General features: G+C 38.1%; 2 non-coding genes across 2 annotated transcripts; both read right to left on the bottom strand.

Moving 5' to 3' along the window:
- Positions 1-10,419: 10,419 nt before the first annotated feature.
- LOC148577515 (small nucleolar RNA R71) lies at positions 10,420-10,523 on the bottom strand. Its single transcript, XR_015904254.1, has one exon. It is a non-coding gene; the product is annotated as a small nucleolar RNA R71 (small nucleolar RNA).
- A 9,031-nt stretch (positions 10,524-19,554) lies between these two features.
- LOC148577514 (small nucleolar RNA R71) lies at positions 19,555-19,658 on the bottom strand. Its single transcript, XR_015904243.1, has one exon. It is a non-coding gene; the product is annotated as a small nucleolar RNA R71 (small nucleolar RNA).
- Positions 19,659-25,064: the final 5,406 nt, after the last annotated feature.

The following is a 25,064-nucleotide window of genomic DNA, read 5'->3' as shown; positions in this document are numbered from 1 at the left end:
TAGGGAGCCTTTGGCATAGAACTACTCTCTGTATTTACTTTCTTTAGATTTCTAGTTTTACTTTCAGCATGTATTCTCCATCTTTGTTTTCATTTTTCAGAGCTATGAACAACTAAACCCCTTTCATTGGGTTAGGGAGCTCTATTGTAATTTGATGGATCAATTTTAGTTTTCATTCTCCTTCTTCTATCTTTTCTCTTGATTTTACTAGAAAGCTTTCGATCTTCATCCAATTGGGTAGTTATCTTGGAAAAGAAGCTATTCATACTTGGATCTCTTCTGAACCTTGAAAGAGGAATGAAGGGATCATGCTAGAAATGCTTTCTCATGCTGGACCAAATTGGGTGTGGATGGATATGTGACTATAATCCTTCCAACACTTGATTTGGGAAATGCATGTGGTATAATCAGTGACCATACTTCATCTCTTCTCATGAGCAATTGACCAAGGAATTGGCTATTGATCAAGATTTGAGAGATTGAATTACAAGGAATTGTAATTCGATCACTTAAGATTGCCAAGGAGATCAATGAATGCATTGATTGAGGAAGATATGAAAATGAACTTGATCCGGAGAACGCAACATCTCCTGAGCCCAATGAACTCCCCATTTCTGATCTTACCCATTCTCTTTAATTTCTGCCATTTACTTTTATGAGTAATTGCCCCATTCCCATTTAAGATTCTGCAATTTACTTTCCGCCATTTACATTCAGCTCTTTATTTCCAGCATTTACTGTTTCCACTATTTACTTTCCCGCCATTTAATTTTCTGCAATTCTCAACTCGAATTCTGGTTCGCTCAACTAGAACATTCCTTTAATTAAAGTTGCTTGATCAATCAATCTCTGTGGGATTTGACCTCACTCTATTGTGAGTTTTTACTTGACGACGAATTCGGTACACTTGCCGAAGGAAATTTGTTGCGAGACAAGTTTTCCGCTTATCATCGCCATCTCTGGCGTATTATTTTGGTGAACCAATACAGACTCTTTTTCTTTTATTTTGGATATTTTTTCTGTATTTTTTTCTTTATTTTTATTTTTATTTTCTGGATACTTATACATTGCGACTTTCATGTATTTTTACTCTATTTCTGCATTTTGCATTTTTAGTTCATATTTTAGCCACTTAGTTCAGTTGCAATTCTAACTTATTAGTTATAGAAATTGTGGATTAATTAGTATAGTTTACCCTTTTTAGCATAAGATAGCTTAGTTTAAATTGGAAAATATAAAAAGGGAAGTAAACTAGAGACTTTAACAGAATCAAAACAACCCACACCTTGTATATATAGCATTACATGTTAGTTAACAATACTTCATCAAGGAGAAACACTAGAACTTTAAAGCCATTCAATATAAGTTTTACATTGAGAATAATGAGAATTTTTAACTAAACCTGCATGACATACATAAGTGATAAATAATTTTTGAGCTAGAGAACACATAGCCTGTGAGTTTTGAGCTTAATTGTATGGTTACATTTAAACCATAATTTTTATTCCTGTGTGTTCTGCCCTTCTTTTATATTCTGATGTTCTTTACTTTGCTTTAATCTATATGTCCAATTATAGAAGATAGAATATAGAATATAGATACATATCAAAAGAGTGATTGAGGCCATTATTTGATTTTAGCTCACTTATCCCAAAAATAACCTACCTTTCACATCACCCTTGTTAGCCCCCTTGAGCCTTTAAATCCCCTTTTATTCTATTAGCCACACTACTAGCCTTAAGAAGAAAAACAAAATAAAATCCCAAGTTGAATCCTTGGTTAGCTTAAGATAGAAAATTATGAATAGTTTAAATGTGGGAAACCTATTGGGAACATGGATTATATAAAGAAAAAAAAAATAAAAGGTAGAAGAGTTGAAAAGAATAAAATAACTCAAACTAAAAAATTTTTGGGAAGCATGCTCATGAGAAATCAAAGTGATTAAATTACCATGTGCATTAAAAAAAAATAAAAAAAAATAAAAATTTCAGTATTTAAAAAAGGGGATACAAAAGAATTCCCCAAATGCAAAAGTAAAAGCAATGCACATGGAATAAGAACAAAAGTTGAAACATGAGAATGTAACATCCAAAAGTGGGAAAAATATGGGAAAATAGGTAAAGAAGTTTTGTTTTACTAATTATGTATGTTAGGTGAGATCTTAGTCTAATTAAGGATTCACTTATTAGCTCACTTAGCCTTATACATATATCCTTACCTTTACCTTGGCCCCATTACAACCTAAATTAAAGACCTCATAATTTTTGGTATGACTGTATTCTATAATTGTTGATTAGTTAGATGAAGAAAAAAGTTATAGAAAAGGAGGAATAAAAAGAGGAATAGAGTGATTGACCCAATAAACACTGAGTGACTAGAGAGTAAACACAAATCCAGTGAGGGTTCAATAGCTCATTAACATTTATCTCTGTTTGAATTATCAAATTGTCTTGCAAGTTCATAAAATGCTTTTTTCTCCCATCTCACTTGTAAAAGTGCTTTATGATTATCTAAGGCTTGGCTATATATATACATATATGGCTCCTTGAGAATGTGAATTAATTCAACTACATGCAAGCTTTATATACAAGTGAGCGAATAAAAAAAGTAGAATTGCATGATGCATCATTCATTTAGGTAGTTGCATTTAGATTAGATTGCATTGCATGACATTCCATCACTTTAACCTTACTTATTACCTTGGATTTAGCATGAGGACATGCTATTGTTTAAGTGTGGGGAGGTTGATAAACCCATATTTTATGATATACTTTGTGCTTAATTTGAGTGATTTATTCAACTCTTTACCCACTTATTCATATTAATTGCATGGTTTTACTTTCCCTTCCTTATTATGTGATGTATGTGAAAAGCATGTTTTCTATGCTTTAAAATTAATTATTTTAATCACCTTTAATTCCATTCGATGCTGTGATTAGTGTGTTGAGTAATTTTCAGATCTTCTAAGGTAGGAATTGTAACAACCTTGTTTTTCGAGTACGCGAGATCTTTTCTGAAGGCACAGATTTCTCTGGAAAATCAGTAAGGGGAACACCTCTTATATATCATAAAGTATCTCAATCATCATTGTCATTATGTCATCCTTAAGCTAGAACCTCTTCTGAGGCAAGCTCAATAACGCAATCGCGAAGAACCTTGTTTTTGAACCGTATCGGTTAGGAGTTTTGATTCTGTTTTTTGTAAATAGTCTTAGTTTGACAAACCGGACTCGATTCATGAGAGAAGAGAGATAATAGGATAATATTATCATTATATTAGTATTAGAAGATGCTTGAATGATATTATAAGGTTACCTGGTCTGTTTTAGTTAAAAACAGGAAATCGGTTTAACCGGGTTCACAGTTTACTGGTGCAGCTTAACACCAGCACTCTCTGATGAATTTAGAAATGCTAAGGCCTCATTATACATATTCTATTCTCATAATAAATATGTTACTAGTTTCATTTATGCTAGTAGCTCAGAAAATAATTTTTAGAGATGTTTTTATAAGTGTTCCGATACATCTAGTTTTAGTAGTTATACACCTGAGATATTTGAATATTATTTTAAACCACCTCCAAGCCAACCAATCACAACTCACCTTACACCCCCAAGACACTCCAAGGCTGGTCATTTACTCCCTTTGGCCGAAATTGAAAGGAGAGAAAAGAGAGAAAACTTTATGAACACTTAATCTTCAAAGCTTGATTTCTTCTGAACCAAAACTCAAATCAAAACTCCGATTTCACCAAAATGATCCTCTCTTCTTCCTCTACATAACCATGTAACTTATCAAGGCTGGAAATAAGGTGAGATGGCCGTTCCTTTCCCCTTTGCATTCAGTTTTCAAGGAAACATGCTTAAGCATGTGCTTTCTTGATGTTCTTCCTTAGATCTCTTGCTTAGCTTGACTTGTGGGCCAAAGATCTTTGATTTCCTGCACGTTTAAGGTGAGGATAACCTTCCTAAGATGCTGCTGAAGTTCTTTAGTTGATGGTTTAGAGTTTTAAAGTTGTTCTTTATGTGTTTTAGGAGGAAAAAGTGCTTTAAGAACACTTCAAAGAGTAACCGGATTTGGAGTAGCAAATCAAGGTAGGGTGTCACGAAATTAATTTTGATTATTTGTGTTTGAGATGTGTGAATGTTGTATGATTTGGCTGTGCTAAAAATTGGTTGCATATATGATTGATTCTTGGTGAAAATTTGGTGAAATTTTGATGAAATTTGATGAAATTTAAGCTTTAAAGTTCATGTTCTTGGAGAAGCTGGAAAAACGAAACCCTAGGCTTAAATTAAGGTTCAATTTGTGTTGAAATCATGTAGAAAAGATAGGGTTTTAGTGGCTGCTAATTTATTATGAATTATAGTAAAAATCGGTTGCTGAAAAGACTGAAAAACGGGTAAAAAACAGAGAAAGAATCTGAAGAATTTGTGAAGAACATGAAGAACACTTTGAGTGTGGTGAAGAACAATGAAGAACACCTTTTTGATCCATAAAAGGGAAAGGAAGTAAATATTTTGGTGTTTGAGGGGTTATTTTGTAATTTCTAAAAGTTAGGGTGGTTAAAGTAGAAATATTAAAAGTTACCGGGTTAAAAAGTGAATTTTAAAGGTTAAAAGGTAAAGGCAAGGTAATTTTCGAAAATTTAATGATAAAATAATAAATAATAGTAAAAAATTAAATAATAATATTTAATTAAAAATAATATTTTAATAAAAATAATAAAATAATGCGAAAAAAGCAGTTTTCTGTAAAAGCTTTAGAAAGACAACTTTAAGCGCAGAATCTCATAATTACCTTCATAAAACACTTAGGGAGTGGTAAAAACATATTAGTGAGGCAAAGATAAAGGAAAGATAAAAATTTAAAGAAGAGATAAAAATCAAGGAAAAGTCTGTAAAGTTCTGATGACAAAAAAAAAAAAACAGAAAGAAATTAGTGAACGAACTAGGGCAATATAGTTAGTCCTTGAGTTGCGACTAGGGTTAGGTATTATATGAAAAGTTAAACTGTTTCAGTATAGACTTAATGAACCTATACTTGGGACAGGCATACTATTCATACCGAAATTTACATAAGCTTTAAATACATACGTTAAGCAGAGAAATCAGAGCAGAGTAAAGAAAACATAAAGAACAGAGTAACCAGAGAAAAGTAAAGAGATACAGAGAAAAGAATAATTAGAGTAGAGTAAAAAGACAAAGTGAAAAGAGTAATATGATAAAGAGAATAGAGAACAAGCAGAGGGCCTGTTGAAAAGGTCATTTGTTGCGTTAAGGCAACTTCAGAGATATTTGTATATTCATCTGCTGCTTTTCTGTTGGCCATAGAGGTCCTGGAGGCCCAAGTTCACCTACAGTGAGTTGTTATTCCTGTAGGCCGAAGTTCACCTGCAGTGAATATCAACTGTGTATCTCAAGGTGTTGCTCCTGTAGGCCGAAGTTCACCTACATAGAGTTGTGATACCTGTAAGCCGAAGTTCACTTACAGGGGCGCTATTTCTGTAAGCCGAAGTTCACTTACAAAGGTGCTATTTCTGTAGGCCGAAGTTCACCTACAGAAAGTTGTTATGCTGTAATTAGACTATTTCAGTAAGCCGAAGTTCACTTATAGAGGTGCCATTTCTATAGGCCGAAGTTCACCTATAGAAAGTTGTTATGTTGTGATTGAACTATTCCTGTAAGCCAAAGTTCACTTATGGGAGTGCTGTTTCTGTTGGCTGAAGTTCACCTACAGAGATAAAGCCATATCTAGGACTAGTTCCTAGGTAATGTCGGGATGCAGGGTGTAAACCGACACGTGAGCTCATGGCCTGCATAGGACAGACATGCATCATACTTGGTTGTGCATTTCCTCTGTTTTGATTGTTGTATGAATGTATGTTTTCCTTGTTTGTATTCTCTTCTCTGTGTTTGTGTTTTACTCTCTTACATTCTTCTGTTTGTGATCTGTTTTCAGTTTACTCTATTTTTTCTATTCATATGTCTTCTGTTTACTGCATTTCTATATTCTGCTATATGTCTGCTAAGCGACACAAATTAATGAACTTAACTAATAACCCCGGCCCTACTAAGAACTCCCCAGTTCTTACCCCTTCTCTCTCCCTTCCCCCTTCAGATGGAAGCAAAAGTACCCTTCCGTAATCTACCGATGACCGTTTTGCAAAGAAGATTCCGCTCTAGGTAGTCTTCTGAGTCTAGGGTGAATCACTTTATCTGTTTATATGTATACACTATGAGACCAGCCAACATCTGCACCCCGTTCGTATGCGCACTTTAGCCTAAATTCTGTGAACGAGACTCCTGTTGTGTGGCTACCTGATGAGGTACCAGAGAGACGTCATACAGCAATATCTGATCGTGCAGAGGAATAGTAGATGATCTTCCACCTTCTGATGATGTTTCACCTGACTTGAGTTTTGAAGACTTAGAACGTACTTTCCCTCGCTTTAGTAGTTTAGAGGGACTAGGTGAGTATAGAGTCTAGGCTAGCCTAGGTGCCAGCTTAGGGACCTCTTGAACAGGTCAGGACCTGGGATGTTGTATGTATATATATGTATATTGATGTTATTTAGCTATATCTAGGGGTGTTCTAACTAACAGTCTATATTCTAATAAAGGCTGAATCACCGAATGTTGTCAACTACTTGTGATGTATTTATGTGTGGTTGTTTATAACTGTTTTATCTGTTATTATTTGTGAATTGATTATAAATGATTCTGTTTATTAATTCAAACATTTTCAAAAAAAAAAATTACCTCGCTAACTATCTACGCTTTTAACAACGAATCAGGCTCATATAATAAATAATAGATAATAATTAGGATGATAAATTGGTAGCACTTAGTTTCTGGTATGTCCTAGGCAAACTGAAAATTGGGTCGTTACAATTTGGTATCAGAGCAGTTCGTTCCCAGTAGAGCCTGGGGAGTGGACTGACTATGCTTCATTGCATACTCTGCTTGTGTGTCTCATGCTGTTAGGGTATCTTCCAGATACATTTGGCATGAATGTCTATGAGTGCTCATTTTGGGAATGTTCGTACTTAACTTGAGATATTAAAACTGATCACCTTAATGTTGATTGTTTAGTGCGGATAAGACCTTAATGACTGTAAATAGGCATGGTTTAATCGAGCTCCGAACGATGAATCGACGTGAGCCACAACTATCTTCATAGCTGTTATGATCTTAATGGATATGGCTGTGTGAGATTTGGATGCTGTCAGGTGATGCCAAGGCATCATAGGCTAGTTTCACTAGCATTTTTCTGTTAGTTTTAGTTGTTTTATGCATTTTCTTGAGCTTAAAGTAACCAAAAATGGTTAAATGAAGAACAAAGCAATGAACCATCCAAACAACATGATTTTGATGCATATTCCATGAGTTTTAGTTATAATACTTAAATGCTATGAATGGAAGATTTCTCATGAAATTTTGCAAGACTTTGATGCAATTGTTTGAATGATTTCAGGGAAGAAGAGGCTAAGCAAGGAAGCAACAAAATCAATGAAGGAAGCTTGAATATCACATGTGGAGTTTAAGTTCCAGTTTAAGCCTAAACTGGAGCTTAAACGTCAAAATCATGAAGGATAAGAAATGCTGGAATTGAAGTTTAACCTCCAGTTTGACCTTAAACTGGAGGTTAAACGCCAGAATGATAATGCCACTCAGGGAGGAGTTCCACGTTTAACCTCCAGTTTGACCTCAAACTGGAGGTTAAACGCCAGAACCAGGAAGAGTACCAGGGAGCCATTCCACGTTTAAGCTCCAGTTTGACCTCAAACTGGAGCTTAAACGTGTTCGACAGCTTTTCTCCTCCAGGGTTGCTCTCTCCATTTCCACGTTTAACCTCCAGTTTGACCTCAAACTGGAGGTTAAACGTGTTCGACACCTCCAGGGCTACCATTCTAAGCTTCCACGTTTAACCTCCAGTTTGACCTCAAACTGGAGGTTAAACGTGTTCGACCTCCAGTATGCCTCCACCCTTTTCCACGTTTAACCTCCAGTTTGACCTCAAACTGGAGGTTAAACGTGTTCGACCTCCAGGGCTGCCCTTCCTATTTCCACGTTTAAGCTTCAGTTTAACCTTAAACTGAAGCTTAAACGTGTTCGACTACATGACTCTCCAGGGCTACCTTCTTCCATTTCCACGTTTAAGCTTCAGTTTAACCTTAAACTGAAGCTTAAACGTGCTTCTACAAAAGGCCTCACTGGAAGTGTCTGGCGTTTAAGCTGCAGTTTAAGCTTAAACTACAACTTAAACGCCACTCTTGGAAAAGGTTTCTGGGCCAAAAATATTGTGATTTAAGTTAGTCTTTGAGCACAAATATTAACGTAAACTTACTTTGGTATGAAACCCAATTGAATATCATGGTTTATGGGATTGGGCCTGAAGGATTGATGAGTTTGAAATCTCAATTTATTGAGTCATGTGTCATTATTTGATTATCACTAAGTTGGCTCAATAAATGTTACAGGATTTGGATCAACAACCTCATCAAGATTATGGATCATAAACCCAAGGCAAAAGGAAAGCAAGGAGAGGCCTCAAAGCCCAAGAAGCACAACTGAAGCTCAATATAGAAAGTGTATAAATAGGATAGAAGTTAAGTTAGAAGGATTTTTACCTTCACTTTTAGAGTTTTCCTTTTCTTTGTAATTGAATTCAGAGCTATGATTCACTAAACCCCCTTTCATTGGGTTAGGGAGCTCTATTGTAATTCAATGAATCAATAATAGTTTACCTTCTTCTTCAATCTTTTCTCTTGAATTTTGTTAGAAAGCTTCTCGATCTAATTCCATTGAGTAGTTGTCTTGGGAAAGAAACTACCCATACTTGGAATCCTTCGGAGCCTTGGGAAAGGAATGGAGGATTCATGCTAGAGAAGCTTTCTCACAGTGAATTGGATTGGGGTTTGGATGGATATTGTGACATGTAATCCTACCAAATTGTGGTTCATGAAATTGTGTGGTATAATCAGTGATCAAGCATCATCTCTTCTTATGAACATTTAAACCAAGGGATTGGGAATTTGTTTGTTTTTAGAGAGAATTGGTGAGCCAAGGGATTGGTATCCAATCATATAAGATTGCCAAGCAAAATTCAATGAACGCATTGGTTGAGGAAGAGATAAACATGTTTTGATTCGGAGATCTCAATATCTCCTATAACCCAATGAATTCCCCATTTCTGATTTCCATTTTCTCTTTACATTCTGCAACTCAATTCATGCAACACCCCCATTCCCTTTTAATTTCAGCAATTTAGTTTCTGCTCTTTAATTCATTGCAATTTAAGATTCCGCCATTTCAATTTCTTGTCATTTACTTTTACCGCCAATTTTACATTCCGCAATTCTCATCTCAATCTTGATTCCGCTCAACTAGAACACACTTCTAATCCGAATTGCTCACTCAACCAATCCTTGTGGGATTTGACCTCACTCTATTGTGAGTTTTTACTTGACGATAACCGGTGCACTTGCCGGAAGGAATTTTGCCGATCGTGCAATTTCCTAAATCGTAGCATAACTAGTTTATGTGCATCAAGTTTATGGCGCCGTTGCCGGGGATTGGTTTTCGATTGACAATTCTCAAATTGGAAGCTAACTAGATTGAGCAATTTTCTCTTGCTTTGTTAATTCTGTCCAAGATACTTGTGAATTTTAATTTCTGCACTCGGTTATATGCTTTCCTTCTTTATGCCTTTAAATTCATGCAACTAACTCACTGACTCACTAACTGTTTGAATTAATTCCTCAATTGATCTAACCATACTCTTCCATTAACCAAGAGTACTTCACTTGTTTGTGTTTGAGCTGTGTTCTTGTATGACAGGTAGGAGAGGAGAGACATCAACTCCTCCATATACCGAACCAGAGAGGACCCTTCATAGACTTAGAAGGGAAGCAAGAGGGAAGAGAGTAGTGGGAGAAGAGGAATCTGAAGGAGAATCTGAGGACAATTTTGAGGAAGCTTTAGATCTCAACATGGATAGAGAAGTTCACAACCATGAGAGAGCTGATGGAAACGATGCCATTCCTGAGAGGAGGGTTCTTAGTTCATACATAAACCCAACCTCTGGGAATTGTGGTAGTAGCATCCAGAAACCACCCATTCAGGCCAACAATTTTGAGCTCAAGCCACAGCTAATATCACTAGTGGAGAATCATTGTTCCTTTGGAGGAAGTGCTAATGAAGACCCAAACCAACATCTCACAAAATTCCTGAGAATTTGTGACACTGTGAAGTCCAATAGAGTCCAGGAAGATGCCTATAAACTACTTTTGTTCCCATTTTCACTTAGGGACAAAGCAGCTAAGTGGCTGGAATCATTCCCAAGGGGGAGTCTAACAACATGGGATGAGGTGGAAAGCAAGTTTCTGGCACGTTTCTACCCTCCACAAAAGGTCAATAGGCTTCGATCTGAGGTTCAGACTTTTAGACAACAAGATGGTGAAACTCTCTACGAGGCATGGGAGAGATTCAAGGACTTGACAAGGAAATGCCCACCAAACATGTTCCATGATTGGGTGCAATTGCACATCTTCTATGATGGGCTCTCTTATGAATCAAGGAAGGCTGTAGACCATTCATCAGGAGGTTCATTGAACAGGAAAAAGACTGTGGAAGAAGCCATTGAAGTGATCGAGACAGTGGCTGAGAATGAGTACTACTATGCATCAGAGAGGCACCACACTAAGGGAGTCATGGAGCTGAACCATGTTGATACAATTCTAGCCCAAAACAAGGTGTTTGCCAAGCAACTAGCAGAGCTTACCAGGCAATTAGAAACAAAGCAAGTGGCTGCAATACACACACAAGATCAAGAGGAAGTAAGCATTGAAGGAGGTGATTGGGATGAGGCTAACTATGTGGGAAACCAACAAAGGCAATCATATGATCCACATTCCAACACTTACAACCCAGGCTGGAGAAACCACCCAAACTTTGGGTGGGGAAACCAACAAACCCAACCACAAAACCACAAACCTTACAACCACAATCAACATAACAATTCCACATACCAAAACTCCAACCAAAGATCATACCAAGCCACACAAAACACTTACCTCCAACCATCATATCATGGCCAAAATAATCAACATACCCAACCTAATCCGAACCAACAATTTCAAGATCAATTAAACCGGATAGAAGGAATGATGGCAACCATGAGTCAAGACATAATTGAATTGAAGAGCTTCAGGGATGATGTGAGAACTACCTTAAGAAACCATGGTGAAAAACTCAAGAGGATGGAATCTCAAGTAGGAGAGCTATCTCAACAGGCACCCAAATCAACTGCAGTATTCCCTAGTGACACAGAAAAGAATCCTAAAGGGGAACAAAAGAGAGTAAGATGGGAAGAATGCAAGGCCATCACCATATTGAAGGAAGTCTCAGAAGAAGAAGGAATCAGGCCCTCAGAGCAGGAACCAGAAATCTTGAAGGAAGGTGTGGAAGAAGTTAAGCAGGAAGGTGGAACTGAGCAAGCCAAGGAACTGCAAAAAGGCATGATGGAAATATACCAACCAAAAGCACCATTTCCTGAGAGGTTAGGAGGAGGTGAAAAAAGGAAAACCTATTCAAGGTTTCTAGAGACATTTAACTCTCTTCATGTCAATATTCCCTTTCTTGAGATTCTTCATCAAATGCCCACACACATCAAGTATTTAAAGGAATTGTTAAGCAAGAAAAGAGTTTTGAAGGGAGGACAAACGGTAACAATGAACAAAGAATGCAGTGCTCTCATCAAGAAGGACACACTCTCTAAGAAAACGGACCCAGGAAGTTTTCATATCCCTTGCATCATAGGGGAAACAAAAATTGACAGAGGATTCTGTGATCTAGGAGCTAGCATAAATGTGATGCCTCTAACTCTTATGAAGAGGCTACAACTGAATGAGGTGAGATCCACTGATGTAATCATACAACTGGCTGACAAAACTCAGAAGCAAGCTGAAGGGGTAGTTGAAAATGTGCTGGTGAAAGTGGGGGATTATTATTTCCCCACAGACTTTGTCATTGTGGACATGGAGGAGAGCTACTTACACCCTATAATTCTGGGCAGACCATTTCTAGCCACAACTAGAGCGCTCATAGATGTAGAACAAGGAGAGCTAATTCTGAGAATACATGATGAACAGCTCATTTTCAAAGTTTTCAAAACTGCATCTGAGCCTGAACCAGAACCTGAAAAGCTTAAGGATGATAGTAGCCATCTGTGTCTGGAGGAAAGTAATCCAGCAACTGAAACTCTAAAACAGTTCTTGGAAGGCAAACAAGAGCTGCAAGAGTTAAAGCCACAAGAATAAGTGGAAACAGATCAGAAGGATCCTCTTGACATAAGGGTCACTGAAGAAATCCTCAAGAGAAAGGGAAGAGTGATAGGGAGATTGCCAAGAGGGTGGAGAAACAAGAAAATTCCCACTGAAAGTTTTTCTCCGGGAGATAAAGTGATATCAAGTCATTATCTGGAAATTCCACCTGACCTCAAAACCATTCCTTCCCAGCTCCCTCAAGTGTTCACAATCAGGAAAGTTCTTTCTATGGAACATTTAGAGGTCATGAATGAATCAAGTGGGGACGTTTTCATAGTAAGAGGAGAAGACGTCAAGCACTACAATCCACCCTAACAAGGGACAACCGTCAAGCTAGTGACGTTAAAGAAGCGCTTCATGGGAGGCAACCCATGTTTTTAGTATCCTTAATCTTTAGTGCTTTGCTTTACATCTAATAAAGCATGGTTTCTTATGCATGAACTTGAATCCTCAGGACAACTATTGATTAAGTGCACTAAACCTTGCATGTAAATTACAATTGGTCTCTAAGTTTGGTGTGCCTGATAGCACTCCCAAATCTTACTCAAATTAAATTCCATCTTTCATTCAAGGTGCACAACCAAACATTAAGTTTGGTGTTCTTTTTGAACACAGTTTATGAAAAGCAAGAAGTTCCTCTGGATTTCAAAATTCATGACAAGTATACCATTCACATGTTTTAATACTTTGGTTTCAATTACTTAGGGTAGTAACTTTGTTTAGAATCAAAGAGCCAAGGTGACTATGATTTATTAGAATTATGCACACTCATTAAGGACAACCAATATGGATTTCATGTCATCAGGAGACTTGACCAAACACTAAGTTTGGTGTCCAAATAATAAGTGTGCATACATGTAGAAGTCACGGCTATAAGCTCATAAAGACAAGCATTGATTTACATGTGCAAATACTATTCATAATTCACATGGACCGAAAAATGATAGCAAATTTGTTTGTTTGTGCAGGTACAAAAGAAAAGACAAAAATGGAGGAAAAAGACAAAGGGAGGTACGTGCTTGGTCAAAAAGAAAATTCACAAATCTTTGAAACTAACACATGGGAAAAGGAGTTCTGCAAGAAAAGAAAGCTACATGTACAACCTAATGCACCCAGAATACTTCCAAGAAAATGAAAAGCAAATCGTCCTTCTCCACAATTCATATATTTACCATCAAGCCACCCTTCACAAACCACCCTAGCCGTCCATTTTTCACTCATGGGCACTATAAAGAACCACTTGGGGAACGAGTCCCACACCACCAATTCTCCTTCATACACATTTTCCTTCATCATAGCATAACTATCTCTTGCCGAAAACAACCTTACCACACTTCCAACAACACTTCTTGCTTCACCTTGTCAACTTTAGCTTGTCACTTACCAAAACTAAAGAACCAATGGCAGCTTCATCTAGCCACAAAAGAAGAAAAGACAAGCAGCCAATGGAGGAAAACAGGGAATTCGATGCATGGAGATACAGATCAGTTTTCCATGAGATTCAAGCCGAATGGATGAGACCTAAAACGGTACTAGCTGAGGTTCCCTTTGACCTTGAAAAGGATGAGTTCCCAGGTGTTTGGGAAAAGATCAAAAAGAGGAAGTGGGAGCTCCTGACTAAGCCAATCACTAAAATCAACATCAACTTGGTGAAAGAGTTGTATGCAAATGCAGTAAGGGAGGATCAAACCAAGAAACCCACATACAAAAGCTATGTGAGAGGGGTGGAAGTTGACTTCAGTCCCAAAGCAATCATGAAAACTCTTGGCCTGAAAAACATACATTTCAGCCAAGCAAGTTATGAAGAAAGGATGATAGGAGAACCTGACTATACAACTATTGCTGAAGACCTTTGTGCCATCAGAGCTGAATGGGTGAGAAAAACAAGAGGGGCTCCAAGAGTCTTGAGAAGGGGAGACCTAACACCTGAAGCTAAAGGGTGGTATGCAATAGTTAGGAGATCCATCCTACCCACTGCAAACTCTTCAGAAATAGTCCCTAAAAGAGCCATCTTGCTACATTGCATTATGGTTGGAGGGGAGATCAAAGTTCATAAACTCATTGCTGAACAGATACAAGAGTTTAGTGAGAAAAGTGACCCTGAATCCTGGCTCCACTTCCCTAGCACTATCATTAGACTATGCATCGATGCCCAAGTACCACTTGAGGATGAAAGACCTAATTGGTTATATCCTGGATTGGCCATAACTGCGCACAGAATGACTCTTGGCCCAACCCCTCCAAGACATACAAGAAGAAGAAATGAAGAAGGGCAACAAGTGGAACCCGAGCAAGAAGCAGAACAAGAAGGACAAGAAGGAGAAGACAGAGAAGAAGAGCAAGAAGAGCAAGCAATTCCAGAAAGAAGACAAAGAATTCCCAGAGACCCCATGGATATGAGCAGAATGGAGGAAATCATGGAAGGAATGTCTCAACAATACATGAGGTCTCAGGAGAGACAAGAGGACTTTCACCTAAAAATGATGGATATACAAAGGAACTTTGAATCAAGATTCTTCGATCTGCAAAGGGAACAAAATTTACACTTACAGGAATCCTTCAGCCACATATGCCAACACCAAGATGCCAATGTCTTGGCAATCAAGGAAGCCACCACTTTACAGAATGCAAGATACTCAGTCCAAGCTGATTACAACATCAGTTCGCAAATCAAGCTTAACTACATAGGGGAACATCTACACAAGATGGACCCAGCATTCCCAGCTTATGATGAGTATTTCAAAGGGAGGAAAGAAGGAGAAATAAACAAGGCAATGATCCTTGAAAAAGGAGTGGAAGAAACGATGAAAAAGGCTGGATTCTGGAAAAAGCTCATAAGAAAAGACAAAGGAAGCACAAGTGGTCAAAAAGAGGCAGGAAGCAAGAAGAAGCAGGATCCCAAGAATTAAGAAGAACCAAGCAATAAATAAGAGGTGGTCTCGTTCCTTAATAATCAAATGATAATTGGTGAATTGTCTTTATGAACTTGTTTTCATCATAAGTCATTTAAGTGTTATGTGGAGTCTTTTTTTTTTTTTTTTTTTTTTTTTTTTTTTTTTAGTATGAGTCGTTTGTTTTTTTAGTATGAGTGTCTGTTTATTGCTTTGAATAAAGTGAATGCCTAGATGTTTGGATATAACTTCACCTTCTTAAACGAGTGCTTGCCATGCTTGTTCTGTTTCCAAAAATAAAAGAAAAGTTTGAACAAAAGTAACTTGGCTAAATTAGTGACAAATCAAGTAGAATTAAGTGGTGGTATGCATGCTTGATTGTTTAGTCAGATCACTAGAATTAGAGTGTAGAATTATCATTTTTTATGTAGAAAGTAAAAATTGTCTATGGATCTTGATGAATAAATGTCTTTGGCCATGAAAAAGAAAGAAAAAGAAGAAGAAAAAGCCAAAGGGCAACCAAAAAGCAAAAAAAATTGAGAAAATAAGCTAGGTACCAATGGTTTGAACTTCTGAGACAAATGCCTGTGGTGTTTATGTATTAAGGATATGCTTGGATGAATAGGTTCTGAGGAGTGTTTCAACACTTGGTAACTTGGGTTAACTAACCCGGGATTATCAACCAAAAGTCCATTATCAAGAGCAACCTAAATACAAAACATTTAGTCACACAAAGAGGTGCTGGGCACCAATGTCTCAAGAAGAAATGTGAACTAAAATGCCTAAAGTGGATATGTGTAGTGCACTGATAAGAAAAAGAAAATGCCAAAGGCTTGTGCAACACATGACACTAAGCAAACAAGGAGCAAAGGAGCTCTAAGAAAAAAGAAAAGAAAACAAAGAAGAGAAAAGTGCCAAAGACATAAGAATAACAAGAGGCCATAGCAATGTTTGATGGATGCAATGAAAAAGTGATAATCCTACCTGATAAGTATGAAAAAGTGATGCTGCAACTTTCTGCATAAAACCCTTCTGATGAACTTCAAATGCTTGCTAATATAGCCAATGTAATTGCTTTCTGTTTCATACTTTCTTCTCAAATAACTCAGGACTTGCTTAGGGACAAGCAAGTATTAAGTTTGGTGTTGTGATGCCAAGGCATCATAGGCTAGTTTCACTAGCATTTTTCTGTTAGTTTTAGTTGTTTTATGCATTTTCTTGAGCTTAAAGTAACCAAAAATGGTTAAATGAAGAACAAAGCAATGAACCATCCAAACAACATGATTTTGATGCATATTCCATGAGTTTTAGTTATAATACTTAAATGCTATGAATGGAAGATTTCTCATGAAATTTTGCAAGACTTTGATGCAATTGTTTGAATGATTTCAGGGAAGAAGAGGCTAAGCAAGGAAGCAACAAAATCAATGAAGGAAGCTTGAATATCACATGTGGAGTTTAAGTTCCAGTTTAAGCCTAAACTGGAGCTTAAACGTCAAAATCATGAAGGATAAGAAATGCTGGAATTGAAGTTTAACCTCCAGTTTGACCTTAAACTGGAGGTTAAACGCCAGAATGATAATGCCACTCAGGGAGGAGTTCCACGTTTAACCTCCAGTTTGACCTCAAACTGGAGGTTAAACGCCAGAACCAGGAAGAGTACCAGGGAGCCATTCCACGTTTAAGCTCCAGTTTGACCTCAAACTGGAGCTTAAACGTGTTCGACAGCTTTTCTCCTCCAGGGTTGCTCTCTCCATTTCCACGTTTAACCTCCAGTTTGACCTCAAACTGGAGGTTAAACGTGTTCGACACCTCCAGGGCTACCATTCTAAGCTTCCACGTTTAACCTCCAGTTTGACCTCAAACTGGAGGTTAAACGTGTTCGACCTCCAGTATGCCTCCACCCTTTTCCACGTTTAACCTCCAGTTTGACCTCAAACTGGAGGTTAAACGTGTTCGACCTCCAGGGCTGCCCTTCCTATTTCCACGTTTAAGCTTCAGTTTAACCTTAAACTGAAGCTTAAACGTGTTCGACTACATGACTCTCCAGGGCTACCTTCTTCCATTTCCACGTTTAAGCTTCAGTTTAACCTTAAACTGAAGCTTAAACGTGCTTCTACAAAAGGCCTCACTGGAAGTGTCTGGCGTTTAAGCTGCAGTTTAAGCTTAAACTACAACTTAAACGCCACTCTTGGAAAAGGTTTCTGGGCCAAAAATATTGTGATTTAAGTTAGTCTTTGAGCACAAATATTAACGTAAACTTACTTTGGTATGAAACCCAATTGAATATCATGGTTTATGGGATTGGGCCTGAAGGATTGATGAGTTTGAAATCTCAATTTATTGAGTCATGTGTCATTATTTGATTATCACTAAGTTGGCTCAATAAATGTTACAGGATTTGGATCAAGAACCTCATCAAGATTATGGATCATAAACCCAAGGCAAAAGGAAAGCAAGGAGAGGCCTCAAAGCCCAAGAAGCACAACTGAAGCTCAATATAGAAAGTGTATAAATAGGATAGAAGTTAAGTTAGAAGGACTTTTACCTTCACTTTTAGAGTTTTCCTTTTCTTTGTAATTGAATTCAGAGCTATGATTCACTAAACCCCCTTTCATTGGGTTAGGGAGCTCTATTGTAATTCAATGAATCAATAATAGTTTACCTTCTTCTTCAATCTTTTCTCTTGAATTTTGTTAGAAAGCTTCTCGATCTAATTCCATTGAGTAGTTGTCTTGGGAAAGAAACTACCCATACTTGGAATCCTTCGGAGCCTTGGGAAAGGAATGGAGGATTCATGCTAGAGAAGCTTTCTCACAGTGAATTGGATTGGGGTTTGGATGGATATTGTGACATGTAATCCTACCAAATTGTGGTTCATGAAATTGTGTGGTATAATCAGTGATCAAGCATCATCTCTTCTTATGAACATTTAAACCAAGGGATTGGGAATTTGTTTGTTTTTAGAGAGAATTGGTGAGCCAAGGGATTGGTATCCAATCATATAAGATTGCCAAGCAAAATTCAATGAACGCATTGGTTGAGGAAGAGATAAACATGTTTTGATTCGGAGATCTCAATATCTCCTATAACCCAATGAATTCCCCATTTCTGATTTCCATTTTCTCTTTACATTCTGCAACTCAATTCATGCAACACCCCCATTCCCTTTTAATTTCAGCAATTTAGTTTCTGCTCTTTAATTCATTGCAATTTAAGATTCCGCCATTTCAATTTCTTGTCATTTACTTTTACCGCCAATTTTACATTCCGCAATTCTCATCTCAATCTTGATTCCGCTCAACTAGAACACACTTCTAATCCGAATTGCTCACTCAACCAATCCTTGTGGGATTCGACCTCACTCTATTGTGAGTTTTTACTTGACGATAACCGGTGCACTTGCCGGAAGGAATTTTGCCGATCGTGCAATTTCCTAAATCGTAGCATAACTAGTTTATGTGCATCAAGTTTATGGCGCCGTTGCCGGGGATTGGTTTTCGATTGACAATTCTCAAATTGGAAGCTAACTAGATTGAGCAATTTTCTCTTGCTTTGTTAATTCTGTCCAAGATACTTGTGAATTTTAATTTCTGCACTCGGTTATATGCTTTCCTTCTTTATGCCTTTAAATTCATGCAACTAACTCACTGACTCACTAACTGTTTGAATTAATTCCTCAATTGATCTAACCATACTCTTCCATTAACCAAGAGTACTTCACTTGTTTGTGTTTGAGCTGTGTTCTTGTATGACAGGTAGGAGAGGAGAGACATCAACTCCTCCATATACCGAACCAGAGAGGACCCTTCATAGACTTAGAAGGGAAGCAAGAGGGAAGAGAGTAGTGGGAGAAGAGGAATCTGAAGGAGAATCTGAGGACAATTTTGAGGAAGCTTTAGATCTCAACATGGATAGAGAAGTTCACAACCATGAGAGAGCTGATGGAAACGATGCCATTCCTGAGAAGAGGGTTCTTAGTTCATACATAAACCCAACCTCTGGGAATTGTGGTAGTAGCATCCAGAAACCACCCATTCAGGCCAACAATTTTGAGCTCAAGCCACAGCTAATATCACTAGTGGAGAATCATTGTTCCTTTGGAGGAAGTGCTAATGAAGACCCAAACCAACATCTCACAAAATTCCTGAGAATTTGTGACACTGTGAAGTCCAATGGAGTCCAGGAAGATGCCTATAAACTGCTTTTGTTCCCATTTTCACTTAGGGACAAAGCAGCTAAGTGGCTGGAATCATTCCCAAGGGGGAGTCTAACAACATGGGATGAGGTGGAAAGCAAGTTTCTGGCACGTTTCTACCCTCCACAAAAGGTCAATAGGCTTCGATCTGAGGTTCAGACTTTTAGACAACAAGATGGTGAAACTCTCTACGAGGCATGGGAGAGATTCAAGGACTTGACAAGGAAATGCCCACCAAACATGTTCCATGATTGGGTGCAATTGCACATCTTCTATGATGGGCTCTCTTATGAATCAAGGAAGGCTGTAGACCATTCATCAGGAGGTTCATTGAACAGGAAAAAGACTGTGGAAGAAGCCATTGAAGTGATCGAGACAGTGGCTGAGAATGAGTACTACTATGCATCAGAGAGGCACCACACTAAGGAAGTCATGGAGCTGAACCATGTTGATACAATTCTAGCCCAAAACAAGGTGTTTGCCAAGCAACTAGCAGAGCTTACCAGGCAATTAGAAACAAAGCAAGTGGCTGCAATACACACACAAGATCAAGAGGAAGTAAGCATTGAAGGAGGTGATTGGGATGAGGCTAACTATGTGGGAAACCAACAAAGGCAATCATATGATCCACATTCCAACACTTACAACCCAGGCTGGAGAAACCACCCAAACTTTGGGTGGGGAAACCAACAAACCCAACCACAAAACCACAAACCTTACAACCACAATCAACATAACAATTCCACATACCAAAACTCCAACCAAAGATCATACCAAGCCACACAAAACACTTACCCCCAACCATCATATCATGGCCAAAATAATCAACATACCCAACCTAATCCGAACCAACAATTTCAAGATCAATTAAACCGGATAGAAGGAATGATGGCAACCATGAGTCAAGACATAATTTAATTGAAGAGCTTCAGGGATGATGTGAGAACTACCTTAAGAAACCATGGTGAAAAACTCAAGAGGATGGAATCTCAAGTAGGAGAGCTATCTCAACAGGCACCCAAATCAACTGCAGTATTCCCTAGTGACACAGAAAAGAATCCTAAAGGGGAACAAAAGAGAGTAAGATGGGAAGAATGCAAGGCCATCACCATATTGAAGGAAGTCTCAGAAGAAGAAGGAATCAGGCCCTCAGAGCAGGAACCAGAAATCTTGAAGGAAGGTGTGGAAGAAGTTAAGCAGGAAGGTGGAACTGAGCAAGCCAAGGAACTGCAAAAAGGCATGATGGAAATATACCAACCAAAAGCACCATTTCCTGAGAGGTTAGGAGGAGGTGAAAAAAGGAAAACCTATTCAAGGTTTCTAGAGACATTTAACTCTCTTCATGTCAATATTCCCTTTCTTGAGATTCTTCATCAAATGCCCACACACATCAAGTATTTAAAGGAATTGTTAAGCAAGAAAAGAGTTTTGAAGGGAGGACAAACGGTAACAATGAACAAAGAATGCAGTGCTCTCATCAAGAAGGACACACTCTCTAAGAAAACGGACCCAGGAAGTTTTCATATCCCTTGCATCATAGGGGAAACAAAAATTGACAGAGGATTCTGTGATCTAGGAGCTAGCATAAATGTGATGCCTCTAACTCTTATGAAGAGGCTACAACTGAATGAGGTGAGATCCACTGATGTAATCATACAACTGGCTGACAAAACTCAGAAGCAAGCTGAAGGGGTAGTTGAAAATGTGCTGGTGAAAGTGGGGGATTATTATTTCCCCACAGACTTTGTCATTGTGGACATGGAGGAGAGCTACTTACACCCTATAATTCTGGGCAGACCATTTCTAGCCACAACTAGAGCGCTCATAGATGTAGAACAAGGAGAGCTAATTCTGAGAATACATGATGAACAGCTCATTTTCAAAGTTTTCAAAACTGCATCTGAGCCTGAACCAGAACCTGAAAAGCTTAAGGATGATAGTAGCCATCTGTGTCTGGAGGAAAGTAATCCAGCAACTGAAACTCTAAAACAGTTCTTGGAAGGCAAACAAGAGCTGCAAGAGTTAAAGCCACAAGAATCAGTGGAAACAGATCAGAAGGATCCTCTTGACATAAGGGTCACTGAAGAAATCCTCAAGAGAAAGGGAAGAGTGATAGGGAGATTGCCAAGAGGGTGGAGAAACAAGAAAATTCCCACTGAAAGTTTTTCTCCGGGAGATAAAGTGATATCAAGTCATTATCTGGAAATTCCACCTGACCTCAAAACCATTCCTTCCCAGCTCCCTCAAGTGTTCACAATCAGGAAAGTTCTTTCTATGGAACATTTAGAGGTCATGAATGAATCAAGTGGAGACGTTTTCATAGTAAGAGGAGAAGACGTCAAGCACTACAATCCACCCTAACAAGGGACAACCGTCAAGCTAGTGACGTTAAAGAAGCGCTTCATGGGAGGCAACCCATGTTTTTAGTATCCTTAATCTTTAGTGCTTTGCTTTACATCTAATAAAGCATGGTTTCTTATGCATGAACTTGAATCCTCAGGACAACTATTGATTAAGTGCACTAAACCTTGCATGTAAATTACAATTGGTCTCTAAGTTTGGTGTGCCTGATGGCACTCCCAAATCTTACTCAAATTAAATTCCATCTTTCATTCAAGGTGCACAACCAAACATTAAGTTTGGTGTTCTTTTTGAACACAGTTTATGAAAAGCAAGAAGTTCCTCTGGATTTCAAAATTCATGACAAGTATACCATTCACATGTTTTAATACTTTGGTTTCAATTACTTAGGGTAGTAACTTTGTTTAGAATCAAAGAGCCAAGGTGACTATGATTTATTAGAATTATGCACACTCATTAAGGACAACCAATATGGATTTCATGTCATCAGGAGACTTGACCAAACACTAAGTTTGGTGTCCAAATAATAAGTGTGCATACATGTAGAAGTCACGGCTATAAGCTCATAAAGACAAGCATTGATTTACATGTGCAAATACTATTCATAATTCACATGGACCGAAAAATGATAGCAAATTTGTTTGTTTGTGCAGGTACAAAAGAAAAGACAAAAATGGAGGAAAAAGACAAAGGGAGGTACGTGCTTGGTCAAAAAGAAAATTCACAAATCTTTGAAACTAACACATGGGAAAAGGAGTTCTGCAAGAAAAGAAAGCTACATGTACAACCTAATGCACCCAGAATACTTCCAAGAAAATGAAAAGCAAATCGTCCTTCTCCACAATTCATATATTTACCATCAAGCCACCCTTCACAAACCACCCTAGCCGTCCATTTTTCACTCATGGGCACTATAAAGAACCACTTGGGGAACGAGTCCCACACCACCAATTCTCCTTCATACACATTTTCCTTCATCATAGCATAACTATCTCTTGCCGAAAACAACCTTACCACACTTCCAACACACTTCTTGCTTCACCTTGTCAACTTTAGCTTGTCACTTACCAAAACTAAAGAACCAATGGCAGCTTCATCTAGCCACAAAAGAAGAAAAGACAAGCAGCCAATGGAGGAAAACAGGGAATTCGATGCATGGAGATACAGATCAGTTTTCCATGAGATTCAAGCCGAATGGATGAGACCTAAAACGGTACTAGCTGAGGTTCCCTTTGACCTTGAAAAGGATGAGTTCCCAGGTGTTTGGGAAAAGATCAAAAAGAGGAAGTGGGAGCTCCTGACTAAGCCAATCACTAAAATCAACATCAACTTGGTGAAAGAGTTTTATGCAAATGCAGTAAGGGAGGATCAAACCAAGAAACCCACATACAAAAGCTATGTGAGAGGGGTGGAAGTTGACTTCAGTCCCAAAGCAATCATGAAAACTCTTGGCCTGAAAAACATACATTTCAGCCAAGCAAGTTATGAAGAAAGGATGATAGGAGAACCTGACTATACAACTATTGCTGAAGACCTTTGTGCCATCAGAGCTGAATGGGTGAGAAAAACAAGAGGGGCTCCAAGAGTCTTGAGAAGGGGAGACCTAACACCTGAAGCTAAAGGGTGGTATGCAATAGTTAGGAGATCCATCCTACCCACTGCAAACTCTTCAGAAATAGTCCCTAAAAGAGCCATCTTGCTACATTGCATTATGGTTGGAGGGGAGATCAAAGTTCATAAACTCATTGCTGAACAGATACAAGAGTTTAGTGAGAAAAGTGACCCTGAATCCTGGCTCCACTTCCCTAGCACTATCATTAGACTATGCATCGATGCCCAAGTACCACTTGAGGATGAAAGACCTAATTGGTTATATCCTGGATTGGCCATAACTGCGCACAGAATGACTCTTGGCCCAACCCCTCCAAGACATACAAGAAGAAGAAATGAAGAAGGGCAACAAGTGGAACCCGAGCAAGAAGCAGAACAAGAAGGACAAGAAGGAGAAGACAGAGAAGAAGAGCAAGAAGAGCAAGCAATTCCAGAAAGAAGACAAAGAATTCCCAGAGACCCCATGGATATGAGCAGAATGGAGGAAATCATGGAAGGAATGTCTCAACAATACATGAGGTCTCAGGAGAGACAAGAGGACTTTCACCTAAAAATGATGGATATACAAAGGAACTTTGAATCAAGATTCTTCGATCTGCAAAGGGAACAAAATTTACACTTACAGAAATCCTTCAGCCACATATGCCAACACCAAGATGCCAATGTCTTGGCAATCAAGGAAGCCACCACTTTACAGAATGCAAGATACTCAGTCCAAGCTGATTACAACATCAGTTCGCAAATCAAGCTTAACTACATAGGGGAACATCTACACAAGATGGACCCAGCATTCCCAGCTTATGATGAGTATTTCAAAGGGAGAAAAGAAGGAGAAATAAACAAGGCAATGATCCTTGAAAAAGGAGTGGAAGAAACGATGAAAAAGGCTGGATTCTGGAAAAAGCTCATAAGAAAAGACAAAGGAAGCACAAGTGGTCAAAAAGAGGCAGGAAGCAAGAAGAAGCAGGATCCCAAGAATTAAGAAGAACCAAGCAATAAATAAGAGGTGGTCTCGTTCCTTAATAATCAAATGATAATTGGTGAATTGTCTTTATGAACTTGTTTTCATCATAAGTCATTTAAGTGTTATGTGGAGTCTTTTTTTTTTTTTTTTTTTTTTTTTTTTTAGTATGAGTCGTTTGTTTTTTTAGTATGAGTGTCTGTTTATTGCTTTGAATAAAGTGAATGCCTAGATGTTTGGATATAACTTCACCTTCTTAAACGAGTGCTTGCCATGCTTGTTCTGTTTCCAAAAATAAAAGAAAAGTTTGAACAAAAGTAACTTGGCTAAATTAGTGACAAATCAAGTAGAATTAAGTGGTGGTATGCATGCTTGATTGTTTAGTCAGATCACTAGAATTAGAGTGTAGAATTATCATTTTTTATGTAGAAAGTAAAAATTGTCTATGGATCTTGATGAATAAATGTCTTTGGCCATGAAAAAGAAAGAAAAAGAAGAAGAAAAAGCCAAAGGGCAACCAAAAAGCAAAAACAATTGAGAAAATAAGCTAGGTACCAATGGTTTGAACTTCTGAGACAAATGCCTGTGGTGTTTATGTATTAAGGATATGCTTGGATGAATAGGTTCTGAGGAGTGTTTCAACACTTGGTAACTTGGGTTAACTAACCCGGGATTATCAACCAAAAGTCCATTATCAAGAGCAATCTAAATACAA

This window comes from Arachis ipaensis, chromosome B1 (assembly GCF_059453495.1).
Source record: "Arachis ipaensis isolate K30076 ecotype BB chromosome B1, ASM5945349v1, whole genome shotgun sequence".
NCBI classification, from domain to species: domain Eukaryota; kingdom Viridiplantae; phylum Streptophyta; class Magnoliopsida; order Fabales; family Fabaceae; genus Arachis; species Arachis ipaensis.
This window is presented reverse-complemented; position numbering and strand designations above follow the sequence as displayed.